This window comes from Nelumbo nucifera, chromosome 1 (assembly GCF_055504915.1).
Source record: "Nelumbo nucifera cultivar China Antique chromosome 1, China Antique-T2T, whole genome shotgun sequence".
NCBI classification, from domain to species: Eukaryota; Viridiplantae; Streptophyta; class Magnoliopsida; order Proteales; family Nelumbonaceae; genus Nelumbo; species Nelumbo nucifera.
In genome coordinates, this window is record NC_142649.1 from 109,789,300 (window position 1) to 109,809,289 (window position 19,990).

Below are 19,990 nucleotides of genomic sequence, written 5' to 3' on the forward strand. Positions count from 1 at the left end.
TCTCAGGCATATGCCTTTGTATCAGGGGAAGAGAGTAGGATGAATGTGATGATGAAGAATTCGGGTTTTGAGCAGTCAGCTATGGTATAGTACTGTGAAATCTAAACAGAGTGGAGATAGGGGTGGAAATGAAATCAGCAAGGAAGATAAGGACCTAATATGCGACTACTGTAAGAAGTCTAAACACATGAGAGATACTTGCTGGAAGTTTCACCTTCACCTTGTGTCGAATAGACACAAAAAAAAGGGAAATGTGAACATGGTAGTAACCGGTGAGTTACCTGGACCTCCTACTACAGCTACTTTGGAGTTTATTGCAACTGCCGCAGTGTGGGTCAAACTTGAGAGATATGGGTAGTTACTTAATCCGTTATCAGGTGGACAACTAGGTACAAGTGGATCTGGTGGTGGACATTCTACTTCTTTTGCCCATACAAGTAGTTCACATGCCATTGCAAACTATGTTTCTACTTCAGGTAAGGAGGGACCTCTTTGGATTATAGATTCTGGAGCCTCAGAGCATATGACCCATATTTTCACTATTTTCTCCTCATACCAACTCTGCTCTGGTAGAGACAGAGTTTCCACAACTAATGGATCTCATGTTCTCATTGCTGGAAATGGGTCGTCTGTCAAGATAACTGATTCCATTTCCCTACCATCTGTCCTCCATGTACCCAGATTGAGTACTAACTTGTTATCTGTTAGTAGTTTGACTAAGAACTTGAATTGCTCAGTGATTTTTTCTCTTGGCCATTGTATTTTGCAGGATCTGGTTTCAAAGATGACAATTGGGAATGGTCATGAGATGAATGGAATCTACCTTCTAGATGCACTTCTTAGTCATCAGAATCATCATGTCAATAGGGATTTTGAGTCAGAGTCTGTGGGTCAGATTATGCTTTGGCATAATCGGTTGGGACATTTATCTTTTTCTTCTTTGCGTTTCTTATTTCCAAAGTTATTTGAGTGTGTTAGTTTATCTAGTTTAGAGTGTGAAAGTTATCAGTTTGGAAAACATTGTAGACATTCCTTTAAAACTAGTCATAAAAGATGTTCATATGCTTTTGATGTTATTTATATTGATGTGTAGGGACCATACCATGTTCCTTCTATGGGTGGCTACCGATACTTTCTTTTTATTTGTGGATGATTTTTCTCGATATTCTTGGATTTACTTGATAAGATCCCATAATGAGGTGCCACCCTTGGTTCGACAGTTTTATCAGATGGTGCTAACACAATTTGGGGTACGAGTGAAAGTGTTCAGATTAAACAATGCTAAGGAATATTTTGAAAAGAACATTGCTTCGTATCTATCAGAGTATGGAGTAATTCATTAGAGCAGTTGTTCTTACACTCCATAGCAAAATGGTGTAGTAGAAAGGAAGAACAGACACGTTGAGATTGCGATGAGCATGATGATAACATCTATTGTTCCAGTTTGATTTTTGGGTGATGTAGTTCTCATAACAATCTTTCTAATTAATAGGGTGCCTTTTCGTGTTCTTGGATATAGTACCCCATTCAACCTTCTTTTTCCTGAGGGAGAGATGTTTCACATTCCTCTCAAGGTTTTTGGTTGTGTTTGCTTTGCTCATGTTCTTGGTCCTCATCGCTCAAAGTTTGATCTGAATGCAAAGAAGTGTGTTTTTCTTGGGTATGTAGAAAATCAGAAAGGATACTGTTGCTATGATCCAGTCTTTGGGAGTCGGTATGTTAGTATGGATGTCACATTTTTTGAGCCCACACCTTTTTTTCTAGAAGGGTTCTTCTCAGGGGGAGTGTTTTGGGGAAGGAAGTGAGTAGTCTATTCCTCTTCTGGTTCCAGTCCATGTGTCCACTCCTGTGTTTAATCCTCCTATGTCACCTACTTTACCACCTCCCTTGCGTCCTATTTCTTAGTGTTTCTCACGACAGTGCCTACGACTTCACAGGGAGGTTGATTCCATAGTAGAAGAACCCACATCACTTCCTATCGGTTCCTTGGAGACTCCAGATTCGGCTGACACTGACTCGGGTATTCCTCTTTCTCCCTTTGATGTTTTAGTTCCTATTGATTCCATTAACCCCATTTCAGATGACCTTGACCTTCCTATTGCACTCAGAAAAGGGAAGAGAAAGTGTATTGCTCATTGTATCTTGCAGTATCTCTCCTACATTGGACTTTCTCCTTCTTATCGAGCCTTCATTTCTTCCTTCGACTCTGTGTTTATACCCAAGCGTGTCAATGAGGCTCTCTCCAAACCTGAGTAGAAAACAACTATGCATGAAGAAATTGAAGCTTTAATTAAAATTCAGACGTAGGAGATTGTGGATCTACCAGAGGACAAGGAGATTGTTGGATGCAGATGGATTTATATAGTTAAATACAAGGTAGATAGAAGTATAGAAAGGTATAAGGCAAGAGTGGTTACAAAAGGGTACACTCAATCCTAAGGCATTGATTACTTAGAGACTTCCGCACTAGTTGCAAAAATGAATTCTGTTTGGATCATTCTCTCTCTTGCTGTTACATACTCTTGGCCCATTTTCCAACTTGATATGAAAAATGCATTTCTTATTGGGGACCTCAAGAATAAGTATATATGGATCTTTTTGCTGGTTTCTACAATGATGCTAAAAATGGAAATGTATGCATATTGAAGAAGTCTCTTTATGATTTAAAACAGTCTCCTAGAGCGTGGTTTGACAAGTTCAAAAAAGCCTTAATTGCTTTTGGCTATACTCAGAATCAATCAGGCCCATAGTTTTCAAGGTGCCAAGGTGAGGCTAGGCGACTGGGGGGTGCCTTGTCACTTAGTCACCTAGGCGGGCACCTAGGCAATGTATTTTTTTATGTTAAAAACATAGATCCTAGGCTAGATCCCTCGGTTCCATAACCATATTTCTATAATAATTATTCATGATTTTCATAAGAAAAGTATAAATTTCATATTAAAGTATAGAAAATCAATATATTCATGAAAAGAAAATGAAGAGGGAAAATAAAATTCAAAAAACATAGGGGCTGAACCCTTATTTTTCTTATAGGAAAAGAAGAAAATAAAAAGTATTGGTAGTAGTAGAAGAAGAAGTAGAAGAAGAATATATGGAAGAGGAAAATGTGCTGATTAGATAAAATTTTAAGTTCTTTCATACTTATTGGTTTAGGTTTTTTAAGTCTTTGAGGGTGCAATACAATATTTAGCAATGTTTGTATTGATTAAACCCTAATAAATAAGAAAATAATAAAAAGAAATTAGTATATAAATACACAAAATGATTATTTCTAGTAGGAAGTAGAAAACTGCTTGGCGATTAGGTGAGGCGAGCTTTAAAGGGCACCTGTCACCTAGGCGTCGCCTTGACAACTATGATCAGGCCATTATTTGTTTGTGAAGCGGAGGGGGTCCATGGTGTCAGTACTAATAGTTTATGTGAATGACATTGTAGTTACAGGAAATGACCTGAATGAGATTGATAGTTTGAAAAAGAATTTATACAGAGAATTTCAAATTAATGATCTTGGGGAGTTGAGGTATTTCTTGGGCATTGAGGTAGCAAGATCAAAACATGAAATCTTTATTTCTCAGAGGAATTATGTTCAAAACCTTTTACAAGAGATAGGGAAACATGGAACAAAGGCAGCCATAACTCCTATCGACCAGAATCACAAAATTAATGCATCAGAAGGTGAACTGGTGAAGGACATTGGGAGATATCAGAGACTAGTGGGGCAATTGTTATATTTATGTATGACAAGACCAGGCATCTCTTATGCAGTGAGTGTGGTGAGTCAATACATTCATGCCCCACGAGTCCAACATTAGGAGGCTGTTGACAGAATTCTTGCTTATCTGAAGGGACACCCAGGTAGAAGCACACTATTTGTTGACCATGGACAGTTGAAGCTAGAGGCTTACACAGATGCTAATTAGGCAGGACACTTAGATGACAGGAGATCTACCTCGGGAGTTTGCACTCTTCTTGGAGGCAATCTAGTTTCATGGAAAAGTAAGAAACAGAAGTTGTGGCGAGGTCAAGTGCAGAAGTTGAATACAAAGCCATGGCACATGGAGTTTCAAAGCTTCTCTAGATCTATTCCTTGTTAGGAGAAATTGGTATTGAGGCAGAAGAACCTATGATGTTGTACTGTGATAATCAGGCAGCAATTAACATTACACACAACCCAGTTCAGCATGACAGGACAAAACACATTGAAGTGGACAAATATTTCATAAGAGAAATTGTGACTTCAGGGGAAGTTTGTCTTCCATACATTACTTCTGATTTACAGCTTGTTGATGTTCTTACAAAAGGTGTTGCAAGAAACAAGCTGGAGCATGATCTATGTAAGTTGGGAATGTGTGGCATTTATTTCCAACTTGAGGGGGAGTGTTGAGTATGGGCTGATTTTAAGTTATTGGGCCTAGCTTTATTTTATTTTTATTTAAGTTATTTAGTTAGGAAGTTATTGGGTCTTAGGCCCATTAGTTTATGTTAAGTTTAAGTTGTAATTGTTCAGCTACTTAAAGTAGTCGACCTACTAAGGGTATCATTGTACTTTTCATTCTTTTTATAAAGTATATAAATCAAAGAAGGGTTGGCGGCCAGATCTATTCAATTATGGCGACATCCCACTCTCTTCTCTTCTTCTTCTCTTCTTTCTCTTGTTGAAACTCTTCATCATCTTCTTCTTTTCTTCACAAAGATCACACTAAAACAACTTTCAGTAACTTCTACTTTATTAATAAAAATAATTATTGTTTATTACACTTACTTTTTTAATTTAACTAACAAAAATATCATAAATGTGGCTAATGTTTTCTACATTTTTGTAATTTTCTATATTTATTTCTTTTTAAAAAAATTATTATCTAACTATGACTTCTTAGATTGATCATTATTCGGATGGTTAAATTGCTTAGCCATCACTTTGATAAAGAATGATTTTGTTTTTGAGTCAGTTCTAAAATATATGGGCTTATATTGTTAAAAATATTGGCATAGATCTAATTAGTAGCATTTATTATAAAGAATACCTTAAGTTAATTGTAAGACTTAATAAGAGGATATTAAATGAGGTGGATTATGATAGTAATAATATATTCAAAATTTTCTATAAATTTTATGTATTTTTTGTTTTTTATTATTAATTAAATGCAAATTGAAAAATACAAACCTAATTATATAAACACCTTATCCAAATATGTGATAATTGGATCTATTTGTGAAGTTTCAAAAATCATTGACATGCCTAATTGCTTGGCTAGACTCTTCTTTTGGTAGTGTTTTCTCTTTTTGGGGTATCTTTTTTCTTTTGTTCATTTATCAAAAAAATGTAAGATTTAAATAAAAGGAATTGAATGAGGTGAAAAATAGTAGTTCAATTTACAATTTAAACTATACAATGTACAATTAAATAATGACTAAATTTAAAAATGAGTATTTTAGTCAAAAGATAGTTCCACAATCTTATTCATATTTTTAATAGTATTGTAAATATAGAATTATAGATGTGTTCAATTTTTTTCTACATTTTTTTTGTATTTATGTGTGTAAAAGTAATTCTAATACCTCATACTTACTTTTATTTAATACGATAAATATATGATACTATACATGTGCTTGAATGCTTTTTCTTTGTAAAATTTATGTATTTTTTTAATTATTATTATTCATTTATGACATTAAAGGTTAACAAATTTAACCCAAAAGTTGAACTATTTATTATCAATTTTTTATATTTCATTTTTGGTTAATTCTAAATTATGTATTTCGTTTTCATTATCAATGAAAATAATTATTATTTATTACATTTATTTTTTTAATTTGATTAATAAAAATTTCATATATGTGTCTAATTTTTCTATATTTCTGTAATTTTCTATATTTATTTCTATTTTAAAAATTTTATTACCTAATTATGACTTCTTAAGTTGATCAATTTGATTCGGGTAGTTGAATTGCTTAGCCACCACTTAGATAAAAAATTGTTTTATTTTTTAGTCAGTTTTAAAATATGAGTTTATATTGTAAAAATGTTGACATAAATATAATTAGTAGTATTTATTAGTGAAAAATAACTTAAAAATATAGGATTTAGTAAGAGAAAATGAGATTTAATACCTTAAGTATAAGACTTAATGAAAAGGGATTAAATAAGGTGGAAAGTAATAACTGAAGTTAGATTTTCAACCCTAACAATTAGAGATGGATTAAATATACAAGTGTAGGCATTTTAGTAGCCATTAAATATTGCATTAAAGCTATAATAAAATGACTTTTATACCATTTCTCAAACAAAGAAATATAGTATAAATTTAGTCCAAAAAAAGTTTCACACTACATTCACACTTTTATATATGGTATAGATTATGTTAACAATAGGCCTTGTTTGTTTCTTGGTAAATCATTTACCTATGTAAATGCACTTATTCAGGCAAGTGCTTACTAGAAAACACTTAATTGAATAAATGCACTTACCGGTGTTATTTTGTTCTCCATGTAAAATTGTACAATGACTTTTATCCAAAAATGTGACATTATTGAAGGGACAATACTATCCCATCATGTATTAGCAATTTTTAGTGTGAATGGATAATTGATTTACCCAAGTCTCAAGAGAGTATTATTTGTCCAGGTAAATGAATCACTCAAGAATCATTTTTTCTGTGGGACCCACTAATACTGAAATATGAACGTAGGTTTACTTCTTTTCCATGGGACCCATCAATTTACCTGCCCCCAAACAAAGCCTACATATCCAAATGCTAAATAACCTCTGGTGTGCAATAATCATCATATTGCTCCTCTTCTAAATCTTTTGAAATTGTTAAATTAGACCAGAGATCAAGAGTCTAATAGCAATCTAATTAAACAATCCCTAAGAAGAAAGTGGAATTGACTTAGATGAAAATAAAATTATAACTTCATGCTCGAGCCTTGTATCCTCTTTATATTGCATTCTCCGCTACTACTCATATGGGTATGGAACATCGGTATATTCACTCGTGATTGGTTACCAGGTTCATACACTTGTATTTGCACCAGATCTTGATGCAAACTTCCCTTTAGCACTGCAATCTGTAGCTGGGCACTCAAAAAGGACCCCACGTATGCATGTGACGGGATTCCTGCAAGCAAAAACACTGCACATATTGAAAGCATGAGAATCCAGTCATACATTAGGAATATCTCTCCATGCATGAATTTAACATACATATGGGAGATATTCATGCAACTAGATGTTATGCGGGCAGAGTTCTATTTTGTAATAGATCTAATTTCCCATGCAAGGTTCAAAATATCGATGCAGGGCGATATGCTGGGGGCGTATCAGCCTGTATTAGTACTGTTATTTATGTGTTTTTTTTCGAAACTAGTTCAAAGGAGCTGGTTTAAGGTTACTCTACCCCGTAAACCACTCACCGACCCGAAACACTCCTATAGAGATATATCGGGAAGGCTCCAATATGATATGTATTGGTCGATATGGGCCTATATGTAACGAAATTTTGATCCTTGCTCCCATGTATTCTTTCATCTTCTTTTCAAGAAATTTTAGGCCCAGAACCACAATTACAGCATCATAGCCCTTTTCCTCCTGCACTTTCTTGTAGTTAAAAAACAATCAAAGGTCAAAATATTGATAGACCTGATGTCAAAAATTGGTTATCATTATGCATTGATATGATTGATAGTCATTATTTTTATTATTTTATAAGCATTAGGGGATGCATTCTATCATTCCAAAGTTCTAAAACCCCCAGTCATCTATGTATATCCATGCACCGGTGTCGATTATAATTTCAGTCACTGGTGTCGATTATAACTCGATGTAAGATACAGTCATACAGGGCTGTATGGATCGGGGGAATAAAAAATGTGGTAAATCCAGGTGGACCCTGACTAATGGATGGATCCGATTGGTCATATCTATCCTTCGTATCATCGTATGACAGAAGTAGTACGATAAATTGTTTAGACTTAGAAGATCTTTGTTGACCTGGTTATAACCCTTTTGTCTAAAGACTCCTTTTGTTTTACCACAAAATAATAGAAAATTTTTAGGCAAATTATTGATTCTCCTACCTCCCAAATTCAATTCGATACCTCCCTTCATCTTAACAAATCAAAAGTCGATTTGTTTAATTAATGAATCAAATTCAAATATACCTAGATCCGATCCGATCTGTTAACTGTGAAACATTATTATATTATATTATATTATTTATATTATATCATCAAGTTTTCTTATTACAATTCAAATTAAATTGGATTTGGATCAGATATCCGATATTTGAATTCAAATTCGAATTGTAATATTCGGAACCAACGGATTCTTATTGATAGTATTTCTTATCGAATCAGATTGGATATGCCTTTTGCTGAATCCGATCTGATCCATTTGCAGCCTTAGGCCTTGTTTGATAATACTTTTCAAAGGTCTGGTGTCTGAAAAATTTGCTTTTCAGACACCAGACTCGTTTGGTGTTGCGTCTAAAAATCGATCTGAATTTTTTTTTTTAGATCTGGAATTTTAAATTAAAAGCCTAGCACTTATGCATTCAAACGTAATTGAGAGGTGTGTAAAAGACATAAATGCCATCAAAGAAATTTTAATATTACTATGTTTTTGCCCTTCATGTAATTCGAATCGAACCCTCACTGCGGCATACGAAGCTCCACTGTCACTGCACGCTCTCTGTCTCTGTCTTTCTCTCTCTCTCTCTCTCTCTCTCTCTCTCCTGTATTCTCGTCACTGCAGCGGCAGTGGTTCCTTCTCTCTCGCTCTCACTCTCTCTTTCTCTCTCTCTCTCTCTCTCTCTCTATCTCTCTCTCTCTCTCCCCCTGTCCTCCCTTCACCATCACTGCAACTTGCAACGGTGGCGGTTCCTTCTATCTCTCTCGCTCCCTCTCTCTCTCTCTCTTTCTCTCTCTCTCTCTCTCTCTCTCGCTCTCGCTCTCTCGTTCTCTCGCTCTCTCTCCGTATCTTTCTATCACCATTGCTGCAAGTTGCAGTGGTAGTGGTTCTCTCTCTCTCCCCTATCTTTTCGCCACCGCCACCACTACTACAACTAGGGGTGTGTGTCCATGAAAAACAAAAAAAATCAAGAAGTCGAACCACAAAATGCAATTAACTGAACCGATCGGTTTGGTTTTGGTTCGAGATTTTTGAAAAACTAAAGGATCGGTTCAGTTTTCGGTTAACCTACAAAAAAACCGACGGTTAAACGAACCGACCGGTATATATATTTTTATGTATATTTTATATATTTTTTTAATATGTCATATTTTCTATGTATTATATATAAATATATATTCATTATATATATAAATATATACTTATATTATATTTATAATGATCTATTTATAAATATATTATGTATTTTTCAAATATTTATAATATTATATATATATATATTTGTATAACATATAAATATAAAAAATCAAAAAACCGAAGAACCGAACCGATCAAAAACCAAAACTAGTGGACTGGTTAACCAATGATACTAGTTCGGTTTCGGTTTGGAGAATTGGAAAAACCGATACCATCGGTTCGGTTTACAAAAAGGTGCCATGGTTTGGTTAACTGAACCGTGGACACCCCTAGTTGCAAATTGCAGTGGCGGTTCTGTGAGTAGAAATAATAATATTATTATTAATTATAAATTATTTTTATTAAATATTACTTATTTTAATATTTTTATTAAAGATTAATTATTGTTATTTTTTATTAATTATTAGTATTTAATAATTATTTTTATTAAAATTACTAATTATTAAATATTTTTATTAAATAGTAATTTTTAATTATTTCTATAATTTTTAAAAACTATTTTATTTTTCTTTGTGTAAATTATTAATTATTATATTTTAATATTTTTATAGTCATTAATTTTTTAATTTTAATTGCTTCATTTATTAATTAGTAATTATTAATTATTGATTATTAATTATTATCTATTAATTTATTATTTATTATTTGTATTGTTTCAATGTTATTTTGAGGTTGAAAATTATTTTTTATGAGATGATGCAAATTGAACTCAACATTTACAAATAGTATGTTCTAGGGGTAAAATAATAAAATAAGTAAATTTCAGATGGTAAAGGGTTGATCCAACACAAACAAACTTATAGATTCAAAGCCTCTAAAAAAGTAGAAAAAGCATCTATGCCTCTTTTCAGATTTCAGACACTTTTAATATCTTTTTAACTTTTCAGATTTATCAAACGCCACCTTAGTCTCAAAACTATGGGATCAAATTGCATCTGCCCCCTAAACTTTCAAAGTTTTAGCAATTAACTTCCTTGTTTAGTCCATCGTTAGGAAAGTAGACAGAAAATGGTCGTGTATACATTAAGTGAGGTTTTAAAATTTTCAAAAATGCCCAAAAATATCCTTTTAAATATATTTTCTCTAATCTTCTTCAGAAAAGAGCATTTTTTTTTTCTTTGAGTAGGACAATACATTATTAGCAAATCAGTTGGAGCATTGAGATCTTCTTGTCGGTAGGGGTATCAATGGACCGGTTTTAGATTGGATACTATACAAATCAAAATCAATTTAGATGGTTTGGATGGACCAATAAGACATATTGAATTAGACCAGTTTAGACTTAATGGTCCAAAGTATTTATTGGATTGTACCGAACCTGATCCATCTGTAATGATTCATATTAGATTGGGTCAAATAGAGCCAATATCTGATCTATTGATAAATAATAAGAACACAGGTATCAATGAATCAAGTTTGGGTTAGAACCAATCTAAATTAAAACCAATTTGAATAGATTGGATTGGACCTAATCCATTTCTCATGAACCAATCTAAATTAAAACATGTTTTCATTATATAATGAGACTGAAACAAAGCTTGGCAATTCTCATTTTTTTTCCTTTATCGGAGGTAGCAAATCTTTTTTTTCCCTTTCTGCCAGAGGTTTAGGGCATTTTGGTTAGTTGTCATAGGCTTCACTTTTTTTTTCAACTTTTACTTATTTTGGGAAAAAATGGACAAGAATGTTTGTTATAAAATTATTGCCACGAGCCTCGTTATAATGAAAAATGGGCCTTCCCCATTTTTTTCATTATTAGAGGTAGCTAATCTTTTTTTCCCCTTATGCTAGTGGTTTAAGGCATTTTGGTTAGTTATCATAGGCTTCATTTTTTTTTTTCAATCTATATATATATATACTTACTAGCGGGGACCTGTGCGATGCACAAGATTTGTTAAGCGAAAGATAAATAATAGAAATGGTCATTTATTAAAATACCCCTTATAGTTTCATGGATTTACTAAAATTTACCCTATAGTTTGTATTTTACTAAAACACCACTTATAATTTGCTATGGATTTAATCAATCTTCCATTAGATGACAGTGGAAAATGACAGTGTCAACCCTAATGTTCATTTAAATAAATTTTATCAAAAGAAAATAAAAATAAAAATACCATTTTTGCCCCTAATAAGACACGGGCAACCACTCTATTGGCTATATTTGGTCAATTTTGATTTCTGTACAAAAAAGTGATAAGGGTATTTTTGGAATAAAAAATCATGGCCCTAATGGCAAAACAAACACTCCTTAATGAAAGGTTGATTAAGTAAATAAGTTGTAAAATATATGAGATATTTTATTAAAATGAATACTATAAGGTAGGTTAAAGTAAATATGTAAAACTCTAATGTGTGTTAGTATACAACTATTTTATATTTTCAAAATTTTAAATAATTAATAATTCTTCATATTTTATATACTACTTTTAATAAATTTTTTATAATACAAAAATAATAATAATTAATTTCAATTAGGTTTATTCATTAAATTGATGAAACCGACCAACCTGATCAACTTGACCTGACCATATTAGATCAGTTTCGCTTTGGCCATTTGTAAATCGACCAAAATTGGATGACTTGACCACTGATATATATTAATATTTTATATTTTAAATATAATTTTTAATATAGGAAAGTGGGAAATTTCCCATACTTCTTAGTCTAAAATGTTTTATATCATAAATTTAATTTTTAACAATTGAACTGTAATTTTTAAAATTTAAATTTATTTTTTAAGTTTAAATCTTTTGAACCAATTGACTAAACCAAAAAATCGACCAAAATTGATACAACTTGAGTGGGTCGGTTTTCACAAATGGTCAATTGGTTTCAACTGACCAGGTCAATTTGGTTGGCAAAACAATCTACAACCGAACCGAACCAACTCATGAACACTCATAATTTCAGATAAATTAATAGTCTCATCTTTGATAAATAATAATACTTTAATCTCCAATAATTGTTGAAAATTTATAGCGAAAATACACAATAAGTACTAAAAATATATTAAATTATTCAATAAATAATATAATCTCTAATAAATATTAATCAATAAGTTATATAAAAATACAATAAATACAATATGTACAATAAAAAAAATTTAAAAATTCCAATAATAATATAATCTCCAATAATTATTGAAAGTTTTTGATAAATAACAAGACAAAAATAAATGTATACATAATTACTGAAAATACATTTATCACAAAAAACAATAAATAATTACTGGAATACAATAAATATTAATATTAGAATATGTAATTATATAATAAATATATATATTAAGAGTTTAAAATTATTATTAATAAATAGTAATTTTTATGAAAGCTATTTTCTCGAATTATTAATTGATATAAGCGAAATTAGTTACTTACAATACTATGTAAAAATATTAAATTATTATTAAAGTTATTTAATTATTAATTTTGTAAAATATTAAAATATTATTAATTTCAACATTATGTTATAATTATTTTTCTACTTTTCATATTTTTTAAATTTATTACATAACTTCTTTATTTTAACCAATTTAAAATCTTGTTATGTTAAATATTTTGCTATTTAAAATGTTTAGTTACTTAACTACTTAAGTAATATGTAAAATATTTAAATTTTAAAATATTAATTATTTATTGAATTTAATAATTCATAAAATTATAATTTATACTATTATTACATAATTTTGTAAGATATTGAATTATGATTAACTTCAATATTATGCTATAATTATTTTTCTACTTTTAAGAATTTTTTTAAAATTTATTACATAATTTCGTTATTTTAACTATTTAAAATCTAGTTATGTTAAATATTTACATAATATGTAAAATATTTAAAATTTTTTGTTATTTACTGAATTTAAAAGTCCATTAAATTATAATTTATACTATTAATACATAATTTTATTGTTAATTTTGTAAGATATTAAATTATTATTAATTTCAATATTATGTTATAATTATTTTTCTATTTTTATGAATTTTTTAAATTTATTACATATTTTCGTTATTTTAACTACTTAAAATCTAGTTATGTTAAATATTTAAATAATATGTAAAATATTTAAAATTTTTATTATTTGAATTTTATTTATTTAAAGGTATTACATATTACTAAGTATTTTGTTATATAGTTATTTATATATTTATAATATTTGTTATTTGCGATATTTATTTATTGAAATATTTAAATAAGATTTTATTTTTTAATGTTAATTTTTATTATTTGAATGACATTTAAATTGATAATCCGGAAGAACAAAATTTAAATTGTTAGTACATAATTTCCTGATATATTTTGTAAAAATATAAAATTATTTTTTTTGTGTTTTTAATAAATATTTTAAAGTCATTATATAATTTTGTTAGAATAGTTAAATAATTCTTAAATTTTTTAATCCAAACTTTATTTAGATAGATATAGATAAAAAAGTTGGGGAGAGGATAAATAGGAATTAGAGATAATTTAGGAGATAATTCTCTACTAAATTAGAGATAATTTTTGAGATAAATAGAAAATAGAGATAATTTAGAAGATAAATAGGAATTAGAGATAATTATGAAAAAAGTGTGGGATAGTGGGGAGGTAGTTTAGGAGAAATTTTAGAAGAAAAGATCATTTAGGTTATTGGAAAAGTGCATCTCATTGCTTGTTTAAAAAATGAGATAGAATAAAAAAAAATAAAAAATAAAAAAAAGAAAATTTCGCTATATTTTAATATATATATATATAAATTACGAAATGGGTGGTTTCTCCTTACGCTAAATGGAATCTACACGTGCGAGGAGATTAGTGCTCTCACGTGCAGATATTTTGTACGTGTAAAAAACATTGTTTGTTCGACCAAGGGTCACGAGCATACAGACCTTCGAGTCAGGAGAGCTTCGAGGGAAGAACGGCGAGCGTTGAGGAAGAAATCCAACGGCGAGCTTCGAGGAAGAAATCCGGGGAAGAAATCGAGGAAGACCATCTCGTTTCAGCTGTGCCTCCCGTAGAAAACCCTACTGCTCTTTGATTCGCTGTTACTGCAACCCCTGTAAGGTTTCTGGAGACGGATCTGTTCCCTTCCAAGGTATGTGGTTTTAACTTTTTCTTTCATTGCATTCATTTTGATTTTTCCTCGTTCTTCAAAATCTAGGGTTTTTCAGCCTCAATGTTCTATTGTATTTGTTCTCATTGTTTTCTCTTTCTCGGTTCTCGTTGTAACTAATTTGCTCATCTTCTGTCCTCAGAAGATGATTGAGAGAAATAGGAAGTAATTGATTGAGAGAAAAAATGTGAAAAAAAAGAGATAAAATAGGAATGAATATAAAATCTTTTCTTATGTAACAGATTTTTTTCCTTGCATCTTGTCTGAAATTTTGAAATTCCTACAGTTTCTTTTTCTTAAAAAAATAGTTTTGAAGGAGGCCAAAACCTATATCCAAACCAAAATTAACTACTTTGGTTGCAAATCATGATTACAAGCAGATCCATTAGAGTTAAGGCTCAATACCCATAGGCTTTTTCCTAAGATGTCCAATTTTGATTCTTATGAATAATCTTGAAAAGGGCTCTTCAGTTTGAGATGATGCCGCCATTATTTGGACTTTCGTTTTGGCTTTCATTTTAGCTCAAATTCAGCTCTTTATATAGCTTGGAGAGTCATCCTTTTGGCTTTCATTTTAATCATTCTGTTTGTAAGGCATTATGAGACTATAAGTAGAAGTACTGTTCTCCCTCAGCCACCTGAAATGATCAAAACACATTAGAAGGATGTTTCATTCCTTCACTGTTTGAAAATTTGTTCCAGGTGTCCAACGCCTAATACAGCTTCAACAACTTAGGTACAGATTCAAAACAAGAAATACAAGCTTCCTGCCTAATCAACCGGAAAGTCTAATCATCTTACAAAATTTCCAAATGTCTGCATCCATGAATGCAAGGTTCTGGAGGTGGAAAGGTCTGTAAATACAAGAATGCAAACACTTACTTGATTCACCAGCTCCTCATTAGACACAGAGCTTTTATCTTCTGATGCAACATTTGTAGCTGATGACAATTTAATTGTAAGAGCACTATCAGCACATTCAGATGTGAAGTTCAAAGCACCTGAAATCTTGTCATGAATCTTTCTCTCCACTACATATGTTTCACCATGTCCAACTTTATGATCTGAACTCAAATAAACAGTTTGTTTATCCAAGGATAAAGGACCCTGCCTACTTCCTGAGTCATTTTGTTCACTGGTATGCCTCCATGTAAAGATGAGAGGAAACCATTTTGCTTCATCTCTTTCCACAATTTCAATGAGTCATTTTACTCCGAAGGCCCAGTTGAGCTCCTACACTCCGAAACCTCTCTGGATTTAACATGACCATAAATTTCATAAGGAAAAAATGATTTTTGATCAACTGAGCTGGAGACATCTGTTGCATTGAGATCCAATCCGGTTTCTCTTGAAGCTGTAAAATTACCACCATGATCTTTCTGATGCTTTGCAAGCAAAGATGGCTTGCTAACATCATCATTCTCATTTTCATGAGAATGATTAGGTTGACTAGTTCCTGATTCATGAACATTTCTAGGTCTTTCTTTCTATCATTTACTTCCTTTCCTCTTTTTAAATGGCTTGCTGATCTTCTTTGAATGTGACCATTTTCAAGCTTTTCACATCTGACTAGGGCCTCAATTATAGAATGGACCTGTTTACTATTCCTCACATAGTTAATGACCTGTTTACTATTCCTCACATATATATGATGTTTATATGTGAGTACTGAGCTTTAGGTTGAATCATATCTGAAGGAGTCCCACAAGATGTATGGGAAACTCCTAAAATAATCTTGCTTTCCTATAATAAAAAAGGTAAGAGGAAAAGTAGATGTTTATTTTGCTTTTAACATAGATCCTCTTGTGGCAATGCTCTATGTATGTTAACACAGGAATGAGTTCCCAATCCACTCACAAATATCCATCATTTAGTAATCTAAGTTGTGAGGGCACATACTAGCATTATAAAAGTAAATGCATAATCTGAGTATGCAAATACAAATAGGTTGTTTATAGTAAACTTATAGATTACATTCTTTCTACAATAATTAAGCTTTTTAGATGTGGATGGATCCTATGAGCCACTTACAGATTATGTTACTATAGGTCTGATAGTAATTGAGTTTCAAAGTGACAAGGTTATATTTGCTTCACAATACCAATGCATGGCAAGAAGCAACATTGAAGCTGAATGGTGGGCAGTTATAGGAGCCATGGACTTGTTATGAAATAGATGAACCAGCCGCAATTGGAATGCCATTGGGCTGAGAAGATACTTAAGATTGTGAAGAACATGATTTCTGTTTTATTTTTCTTGCCAAGTAAAGATGAATAACATTATTTCTGTTTTTGATGTATATAAAATCTTACTTGTCAGTAGGATAGACAATGATATAGCTCACCATATTTTTGCCTTTTTTTGCTTGTAATTATAAGATGGATCTATGTTTCGACATCCCTGAGTAGGGAATTCTTGTAAATACATTGTCATCTTTACTAAAAAGGTTGATGTTTAAAAAAATAGAATTGTTCCTTTAGATGGTGGGACTCTATTGGCGTTGATGCAGACTGCAAAGATATTAATGAGCCCAGAATCAGCTTGTGGAACAGATGCTGATTTCGACATTTGCATTTATCGAATACCACATGATTATTCTTCTTTTTGTTTGATGGAATCCTATGCTCTTGTGTTTCAGTTTATATTTCTCTTAGGCTTTTTGTTTGTTGAGTTTCATTTTTTTTTCATTTAATTTAGATAGCCTATTTAAATAAATGCTTAAAATTTGTGAAAGGTGTATTTGGTTGGATTCCAAACGAAAGCTAAACCATTCAAATGGCTACAAATAATTAATAAAGAGCTCGGAAAAATAAAGCTACTTCTGGGTGTTTGGTGTTCATGTTAATCAAGGTGTCCAATTGTTAACTGGTTAATCCATCAATATATGCAACTTAAATTTGTGGTTAATCAAGGCTGGTTTTAAAGACAAAATTGTTCAAGTATGGTTATCAATTTTGTGAGAACAGTGTTTTAAAACACGGAGGCGTGATGCGAGGCGTTCCACTACCTAGAGGTGTGAGGCGTAATTCAGAACACAAGAGGCGTAAGCCTCCCGAACACGCCTCCTTAAGAGGAGGGGGGTTATGAGGAGGATGAAAAGGAAGGGGGGATCTCATTTTTTCTTTATTTTTAATAAAAATCTTTTATATTAAGAAGAATAAAGATGCATAACAGTAGTTCAAAGGGGGGGTCTTGTTGAAGCGAAGGCCCCCCAGCCGAAGGGACAGGGGGCAAACCATTTTCTTTCCCCTTATCTTTTCTTCCCTTCCCTTACTTTTCTTTTCCTTTTCTCTTTTTTTCTTCTCTTTCCTTTCCTTCTCTTTCCCTTTCTTTTCTTTTCCTTTCCTTTTTTTCTTTTTTTTTTTTTTTTTTTTTTTCTGTATTTTCATATCAGATGTGCATGAGGCGCAAGAGGCGTACACCTCTTACACCCGAGGCGTACGCCTCAGAGGTGTCAGCGCCTCTGGCATACGCCTCGGGGCGTTTTGGGAGCGCCTTGCCTGGAGGCACGCCTCCAGGCGTACGCCTCCCACGCCTTTTAAAACACTATGTGAGAGTGGGAGAACCTACAATGAAGAAGAAAGAGAAAATAATTTAAATCCTTTATTTTCCGTTTCCTTCTTTTTTTGGTGGTGGTGGGGTGGAGTCATGGAGGGTTGGGATAACTGTGCACTAGGGCTGCATCTATATGCAGTACAACTAATTTACATTATCACTTGTTTTGTTTTACTATTATTTTTGCACAATTTAATTCACATTCCTTATAATCAGCCCCTGCCCACTAGTTTTTACTTATTTTGGGAAAAAATGGACAAGAATGTTTATTATAAAATTATTGCCATGTGCCTCGTTAGAATGAAAAATGGGTCTTCCCCTGCTGCACAAAAAATAATCTGTAGGAGGCTGCCATTCTCATTTTCTTCAACTTCGACTCTCTCAGTTTCTCTGGATATTCACTGTGGTTCTCTCTTTATCAAAACATCGGTTCTTGATGTTCTCTTCCACCTGTGATCTCTGATCTATGTAGGTCTTTCTCTCTCTCTCTCTCTCTCACCCGCGCTTCATAGAGTAAACCGAGAGACCACGTTTTTTCTCTCTATAACGTCCGCTCTTTCTCCCTAAAATCACTCTCTCCTATTAACTTCTCTGCTGCCACACAGGAGAGGATCTATAGAAGTTGAAGCGATTACAGAGAGAATGCTCGGAGCTCTCTTTTGCATTTGTTTCATTGATTCTATGGTTTTTGTTTTTTGAATTTAGTAGAAAGAGAGTGTTGGTTTGAAGTTGTTTCGTCTGATTATTGACCGGAGACGTAGAATCGACTGGGAAACTTTCAGTTTTGGAGTGAAAATTCTGTAGAGGATTGGAAGTTGAGGTCTGAGTTTGGTGGCATGGATCTCGAATATGCTTCTCAGAGTCAGGAATCTATTTTGGATGGGTTTAGTTTCTTTGCGTGTTTGTTGAATTTCAGTTGAATGTGGACTGTCATGTTGGTTGGTATTTTAGGGTTTTGGATTCCAATGGACTTTTGATGTTGATTTTTTATGAGTTATAGTTATTTGGTTTTGAAGTATAAAGGAATTAGTCTATATTTCTACTAAAAAAATTCAGTTTTCTGCGTTTCTGCTGAGTATATTAGGATTTAGAGTAATGCCACTGTTATTGGATTACTCTTGAGTTTATGGGAACCCAGCTTGCTTCAAGTTGGAAAGGAGATTCGTGGTCTTTTTTAGTTTTCAAAAAAAAAAAAAAAGATTCATGGTCTTTTTTGAAAAATGGATTCGAGTCAAACATACATGTGGGACATGTGGGAAGTGCACTTTTGACTATGTATTCAAGGTGTGGTTGCTTGAGTTCTGCTTATAGGGATTTTAATAGTTGATCTCAGCCTGATTTGGTTCAATGATCTACTCTGACAACTGGATTCATTCATTCTGGAACTTGTGAAGAAGCCCTGTTCTTGTTCAGGGAAATGAATCTCAAGGGTCAAAAAGCAGATGCTATTTCAATTGCTTGTAGAAGCTGTTGTCTAAAAACTAAGGCAGTATTGGGTACTGTATCAAGGGAAGGTTTCTGGTGTTCCCAGGTACAAGAAACATTCCCTTGGAATGTTACCAAATGGTTCCTAATAGACCTTAATTTTGCATCCCCCATGTAAGGATTTTGAAGGTCCCTTTGCTAAATGAGGATTTACCCTTCGTCTGAACAGTCTAACATGTTTTATGCAGCTAATCAAATATGTTTTCAAGAGTTAAAAATTTCATCTTCTGTCCCACGTTATTTGGAGTTGATACTGAGACAGTTGTCTTTCACAACTTTTATACGTATTTACATTAAAATTGGAGAAATCTATTCATTTTAGGTCCTGGTGATGCTGATTCAGCAAATACACTATATGAGTCAATATTGTAGTATTGGGCTTAAGCCATTTTGATACAAAATCAGATATTTATGTTTAATCGTTCGAACAGTAAAGGGAAGTTAAAATTTGCCAGCATAAAGGACATTTATGCTAAGTTTCCACTCATCTCCTCTACTCTGTATATTTATTTTTTTATTTATTTTGAAGA

General features: G+C 32.2%; 1 protein-coding gene across 7 annotated transcripts in view; it reads left to right on the plus strand.

The window, feature by feature from the left end:
* Nucleotides 1-19,990, plus strand: part of LOC104605893 (uncharacterized) — an 86,761-nt gene that overhangs the window by 54,245 nt on the left and 12,526 nt on the right. The window contains exon 14 of one of the 7 annotated variants that reach the window (XM_010270837.3): nt 770-3,067. The exons of the other annotated variants lie outside the window; for them this stretch is intronic. The gene's annotated coding sequence lies outside the window, so the exon portion shown is untranslated. Of the gene's footprint in view, nt 1-769; nt 3,068-19,990 lie in introns of those variants that run through there. 7 annotated transcript variants of the gene reach the window in all.